Source organism: Cornus florida, unplaced genomic scaffold (assembly GCF_030987335.1).
Source record: "Cornus florida cultivar Cherokee Brave unplaced genomic scaffold, ASM3098733v1 CherokeeBrave_3.0.0_Hap2_Chr08, whole genome shotgun sequence".
NCBI lineage: Eukaryota > Viridiplantae > Streptophyta > Magnoliopsida > Cornales > Cornaceae > Cornus > Cornus florida.
Window position 1 is genome coordinate 86,429,251 of NW_026775578.1, and position 7,916 is coordinate 86,437,166.

The following is a 7,916-nucleotide window of genomic DNA, read 5'->3' on the forward strand; positions in this document are numbered from 1 at the left end:
TCTTCCTGCTCTTCACCACCATGTCATTAATATAAGCCTCTATGGTCTTTCCCATCTGATCTTTGAAAATCTTGCTGACCAACCTTTGATAAGTAACGCCAGCATTCTTTAGTCCGAACGGTATGACTTTGTAGCAATAGATTCCTCGTTCGATGACAAAGGAAGTTTTCTCTTCATCATTCGGCTCCATAAGGATTTGGTTGTAGCTTGAGTAAGCATCCAAGAAGGTTAACCATTCATATCCAGTGGTGGCATCCACCATTTAATCAATCTTTGGCAATGGGAAGCTGTCTTTTGGGCATGCTTTATTTAGATTGGTGAAGTCAATACACACTCTCCATTTCCCATTCTTTTTCTGGACAACAACTACATTTGAGAGCCAAGCCGGGTACTGAACTTCTCTGATGAATCCTATGTCTAGCAACCGATCAATCTCATCAGTTATAACTTGATTACGCTCCGGGGCAAACCTTCTCTGCTTCTGTCTTACAGGCTTAGCATTCGGATCTACATTGAGGGAATGACAAGACACGGAGGGACTAATCCCTGGCATGTCTGAATGACTCCAAGCAAACACATCTGCATTATAAGATAGGAAGTCAATTAACTGCCATTTTTCCCCCTTTGTAAGCCTTGACCCTACCCTTGTTGTTCTGTCTGGCTTATAAAGATCTATCTGCACATCGATGAGGGGCTCCTCGGTAAGAACTAAAGGCTCATCCTCCCCCCCGATCACTTTGGGGGAAGGTTCCTGTAATTGCTATCTCGGACTGTCAGACCGAGCTGGAGCTTTTCCTTTTCCAGCAGCTTTTATTGTCACAAAATAGCATTCATTTGTTGTAACTTGATCTCCATGAATGTCAATCACCCTGCTCCCATTCGGGCTCAAACACCTCATCACCTGGTGTAATGTTGATGGGACACCTTAGACCCTATGGATCCACCCTCTTTCTATCAAGAGATTATAAAACGGATGGATCTCAACGACCACAAAACTTTCTGTCAGAACTCTTTCAGCAGCTTATATCGATAGTTCAACCATTCCAATGGGCTCTACTCATTTCCCATCGAACCCCAGCAATAGATTTCCAGTAGGCTTGAGCTTTTCTAGCTTGATCTCGAGTTGGTCAAACGTTATTCTTGGCATGACATTTGCATTGCTACCTGGATCGATTAGAACTCTGCACACCAAGCATTCTGCCACTGTCAAACTTACAACCAGAAGATCTTCATGTGGGACTTGTACATGCAGCAGATCCGTTCTGGCAAACTTTATATGAACTGATGCACTTTACTGGTGCAGAGCATTAACGCTACCTATCCTTCTTTTCATCTGCACTTGGCGGAGGCGTGTTTGGAGTAATTCTTCTGACTCCTCGTTCAGCTCAGGTCGGCCATGGATTGCATTTATTATCCGAACGGGCTGAGCGTTATGGTAACCTTGCTTTTGACTCTTCTTCACTTGTTCTGCCGGTCGGTTCTACTCCACAGCCGGTCCTTGAATATATCCTACAAACTCTCCCCTCGCTATCAACATCTCGACTTGCCTCCTTAGGTACTTGCATTCGTTAGTCTGATGACCAAAATCACTATGAAAAACACAATGTTTAGATTGATCTTTCTGCTCGAGAGGTTGTCCAATTGGTAAGCGGGAGCGGAACTTATCTTTATTCTCCTAATACAGCCTTGCGAGGGTGACTTTAAGTGGAGTGACTAACTCCTTTTCTCTGGGCCTCTTCTTTGCTTTCCAGGAGGTTTGACGTTGGAGCTTATTTTTGTCGGATCTTGGTTTTTGACTTCTCCTCTGTCGATATAATCGACGTCTTCCTTGCATTAGCCGCTTCTTCTTCTACTAATCGCACGAAACCATCAGTTATCTCGTTCAACTTGTCCATTGTCTTCGGCATATTCACCACCAGACTAGTGTGGAACGGTGTCCCTCGATTCATTACTAGCTTGAATGCCTGAACTGCCGTAGATGGATGACGTTCCATTACCATGCTTTTGACGAGGTTGAACCTGGTGAGGAAAGCTTGAAGTCGTTCGTCTTCATGCTGCTTCATTGTAAACAGGCTCGAGACATCTTTGGCCGGGCGCTTGTTCCCATAGTACTGGCTGATGACTTTGTCACACAGGTCTTAGAAGCTAGCTATTGAGCCTTTAGCCAAATTCTTGAACCAATTGAGCGCTGGTCCACTCAAACTTGTAGGAAAGAACTTCCACATCAAAGGACCATTCTCTATGTTCAGAGCCATTTTTAATTGGATATGGTAAATGTAATCGATAGGGTCACTCGTTCCGTTAAATAAAATGAACACTAGTATGGAGAACTTCCTCAGATTCGGAGCGTTCAGTATCTCGTCAGTAAACAGTAAAGTAACCGTTCTTGCTGATGAACAGAGGGCTTCATTCTCCCTTAGAAACCTTGAGAAAATCCTCTGATCTGTAGATTTGCCATCCAAACCTCTATAGTCGTACGTAGCCATTGAAGGCTGGTAGGGTAGATCAGATGATCTTTCCTCCGTGAGCTCTCTCTGCCACGGCGACGTAGCTTTATAGTGACTAAACTCCATGGCTTCCTCTCGCCTGATCCGCTCACGATGCAGATCCAAATGGATAGATCTTTCTCAATCCTCTATGTGACGAGTATTTGGCGGTAAATCGCCTGGCTTGATCTCTTCACGGTGAAGATCCACGTGATTGTTCCCTTCCTGCTCGACTTAGTGAGCAACATCAGGCTGTAAGGCTCGCTCCCTTATTGGAGGTGGCCGTGGAATTACCGGAGCCTTCTGACGCTCCATTCCAGCTCGCAATTCTGCATTCTCTATTCTCAGGGCTTCGATCATGCTCATTAACTCATCAAGCTTCGTTTGCTGGCCATTCTCCTACGGATTAGAGCTTTCACCTCCGATCATTGTTCCTAATCGGAGCAGAGTAATCAACTGTGAATTCCTGATTGGATCTGATTGCAACTAATGTGAACACACTAGATCTGGCCTCAAACTAACTGAATTCCAATCTCTTCTGGCCAGATCTGATCTACAATCTGTTGATTCTATTTCTGTTGTGAACTTGTCAGATCTAATCTCGGTGAATAGATCGAGATTTTTTAGATCCGATTCCTATCTTTAAATATCAACTAGAGCCAACACTTTGCAAGACAGACTCCGATCTCACCGATCTAAATCCAATTTCTAGAGATCAAGCTTCTCTTTTATGAATTAGCCTTGATCACATCGATCTGGATCGAACGCGAATCAATCTTCATCGTTCCCACGGATGGTGCCATTGAAGATGTAAGAAATTTTCCCTCTTAATTTGGAAAGAATATCCCTACACTTCAAATATTTTCCAACCCCTTTTCCCTCTATTTTCAGTCTATTTATAGGCTGTTACAGATCTTCTAGAAGCTTCCTAACTAACTCCTTACACTGGGCCGATCGCCTGGGCTCTTCTTGGTCATGGGCTCAATTTCCTCTTTCTGGAGTCGGGCTTTCAGCTTGATTCCCTAGTCCTGGGCCTGGTTAATGAATACTTGGTTCGGGGCGGTTGCTCTCGCCCGACCCGTTCTCAACGGTCTGAATCGTATCCGGCCCAGGTCACCTTTCGTATCCTCAGGTCTAATAGCAATACTCATATAATATATATAGGGACAATTACAAATATATGGAGTTTTGTAATGTCACACCCCGGTCTCCAAAACCGGCCCAGTTCGTGAATAAAAATAAATAAAAATAAATAAATAATAAAATTAATAACAACTAAGCATTTTTAAACGTGACCCATTTACTTTATTTGCTTACTTTTATTTTATTATAAATACTATATCTGAACCCAATTTAATACAACCAATTTCTTTCATCTGACCCAAAAATGAAAATGCATGCGGATAATGACACCCCCTTCAGAGTACAACACCCAAGCCACAGCTTCGCCATTAAACCAAAAAGAGACTACATGTATGTATACATGGTGATACATGGTTTCTCATTATGTCATCATTATATGATGTAATCAAGTGTATAAAGGTGGAGGAAAAGTCTCACTTCGTCTCCTCCTATACGGTAATCCTTTAAAATTTTAACTACAAAGACTTTCTCGTGGCTTAATTAAACCATGTGAAGACTGCCAAATAAAATAAAAGTAATTGTCAAATTACCTAAAATTAATCACAATTAATTGGTCTAACAAGTACCGATTAAAATAATAAAATTAGTCATGTCACAAATTCAAACTAAATAAACTAGATAAAAACTTTAAGTTATTACAAAACCATGTTGACATCAAAATAATCGAACTATCATAAATTCTCCAAGCCAAGCAACATTAAGTAAATCTCTTCCAAGCATGCTAAATATTTCCAGCAACGTTTCCTTCACCTGCAAAATTGTGTGTTTTTTTTTTTTTTTTGGGGGGGGGGGGGGGGGGGGGTAGCAAAGCCCAATAACAATACACTCACAAAAATAACCATTAGTATATGAGATGCCACAACCAAGCAACTTTGATGAAAGCATGAACATAAAAATAATAATATTATTAATCATATAAACTTTTTAATCAATTTCCTCCCAAATATTTATCATGTCTCAATCAAATAAATTCCGGGCATTGTCCGTAATTCCGTGCACTTGACATCGCAAGCCACGTAACATTTGCTCGGTTCACGGGCTACTAACCCGTTGGGTACGAGCACCACTTGTCCAAGTCTAAGGTTTTTCACCTAAGGGCACCGAGCCCTATCTTGCTTTTCCGGTACAACCTTGTTAACCAATCAACAATACTTAAACCAAATTCCACACCTTTACCAAGTATGTCAAATTATTACCACTCAATAAAATATTTTATCTAACACCTTGAATGCATTAATTCTCAAATAAATCAAAAAATAGAATTTAAAACTCCAAATTGTGCAACAATTTTTGTCCATGATCCATCACAATCAACAATAGTATATTCCCGATTAATACACAAATTAAATTAGAAAATTACTTTACTTTAAAACAACTAAACAATAATTAAAATAAGTATATAAAACATGACTCAACAAAATCACAAAGAAGAACAAATCACATAATTAAGGGTTAGTAAGGTTAGTATACCCCTACCTCAATCAAAGAAAAGCAAAACTCTAGAAGATCAATAATCACAAATAGCTGCTCCAATTATAGAGCACGTTGAATAGAGAAACTTTAATTCTTGAACTCCTTGCAAAATCCCACTTCTAGATCTTCAAAGTTTAGAGAAAAAGATCAAAGAAAAAAAGGCTGGGGTTTTTAATTTTCTCTCACCAACTATCTGCTTCGCACGTTTCTCACACCACCGTTCTCTCTCTCTCTCTTTTTTTTTTTTTTTTTTTTTTTTTTTTTTTTTTTTTTTTTTTCCTTCTTTTTCCTAGTTTCATTATTAATACTGCATACATATATTTATACCCAATATATGTATAAGACCTGAAACCCAGTTGCATTGAATTTCCTTATTTTTTTTTAACTAAAACACTTACTCACCCACATGATACCAAACACATCTTCCTATGCAAATCATACTATCCATTTATCGTCCTTTAATTTTATACTACTAGCATATAACAAATATAAGGCACGAATACACATATATATTAATATATAATTAATCAATATAAAATCAACTAACCTAAATAGTAATATACAATTAATAGTACCAATAAATATATATATATATATATATATATATTTTCGGGTCTTTACATCCTCCCCACCTAAAAAATATTTCATCCTCAAAATTTTAAAACATACCTCTATTGGCAAACAAGTTAGGATACTTGGATCGAACTCTATCTCACATTCCCACGTAGCCTCCTTCACTCCGTGGTGTCTCCATAGTACTTTGACCAAGGAAATGGTCTTGCCTCGAAGTACTTTCTCCCTAGAGTCCAAAATCTTCACCGGTCACTCCTCATATGACACATCTTTCTCAATCTCAAGGTCTTTCTAATTAAGCACATGTGAAGGATCGATCCAGTTCATACTTTCTTAGCATAGACACATGAAAAACATTGTGTACATCAGAAAACTGTTGTAGTAGTGCCAAACGGCAAGCTACCTCTCTAACTCTCTCCAAAATCTCAAATGGTCCAATAAACCGTGAAGACAGCTTCCTACTGAGATGAATCGCAACAACCCTTTACGTGGAGAAACTTTGAGAAACATAAGATCCCTCACTTCAAATGACAAAGGTAGTCGTCTCCGGTCGACAAAGCTCTTTTGGCGACTCTAAGCTGTGACCAATCGTTGGCGTATCGTTCTGATTTTCTCTATAGTCTCCTTGACTAAATCAGGACCTAAGGTAGTTGCATCCCCTACCTCAGCCCAACAAATAGGTGACCTACATGGCCTACCATACAATGCCTCAAATGGTGCCATCCCAATACTAGATTGATAACTGTTGTTATAGGCAAACTCCACCAATGAAAGATGATCTTCCCAACTACCACGAAAATCCAATATACAAGCACGTAGCATGTCCTCTAAAATCTGAATAGTCCATTTTGACTGCCCATCAGTCTGAGGATGATAAGCCGTGCTAAATTTCAATTGAGTTTCAAAAGCTTCATGATAACCTCACCAATATCGGGTTGTAAATCGAGTATCCCGATCTGATACAATAGACACTGGAGTACCATATAGTTTCACTATATCTTTGATATATGACGAGGCCGCTTATATACGCCAAATAATGTAGTGAATATGTGGTTCAAGAAAAGCCTTTTAGGTCAAATTTAAATTTATAAAAACCATTACCACCACTACTACTAACGTAGCAAGAGTGAGTAAGGATCGTCCCCATGGATTATACGTGTTGGAATTTAACTTCGACTCTAGTGGATCACAAGATTGCAAATGAGAGATTGATTGTTTGATTACACTAAAATACAATTAATTAAAATGCAATTAAAATAAACTAAGTTGAGATAGGGATTTAAGAGATGAGAAGTGAGGTCTTGGGGTCCATTGGAATTGCCACCAAGCTTGTTCACCAAACCACATACTTTCAACTAATTTGGGGAAAACCATCTTGTGAATAAAATGCGATTACCAATTGCAATATTAAGCATGGACCATCAAATTCAATAACGAATTGTCTACCTAACTGAAAAATAAACTAAGTGTAGAACAACCCATCAATTCTAAGCATGACCCATCAAACTAGTCAAAATTGTAGCGCACATCAATCTAGAGAATCATGGAATTTGATAATAAGCCATGGAATATCAAATCAAGTAAAGATTGTCTACTTACCTACAAGCATGAATTAAATTGTAGAACAACTCATCAAGCATAAGAATAATCCATCAAATTAATTGACAAATCCATTCAATGAATACCATCCATAGCCATCACTAGATCTTTAATTGATCACACATAGACATGCAACCAACATAGAAAAACTAGTGTAGAGATCAATTCTCAAATAATCACACATAAGACAACATGTAATCATAAAGAGAATCAATAGAAAAAATTAAACCATATGAATCATGTAAATATACCAAGATTCATTTTATTCACAAGGCTATAGCATTAATCATAAGATAAATTCCCCAAAAAGTTAAGAGAAAGGGTTTAATTTACAAGCTTGTAGTTCATCCAAACCCTAAGGAGAAGCCTAGCCAATCATGGAGGAGGTGGGTGTGATCTTAGAACCCTCAAGGGAAATCCCCAAATATGGCTCGATCTTCTTCCTCTTCTTCTTTGTTGAATTCTAGAGAGAGAGTGTGTGTGTAGACCTAGAGATGTGTTCTTGGTGCCTCCACTTTTCTCTTTTCTTCTAACCATAATCTCTAACTTTTCTAGAGAAAGAAAAATAAAATTACAATGTAAAAATGAAATGATAAAAAGCTCTATTCCAAAATGGTTCAATTCCCCCTTTATAAAAGGTCA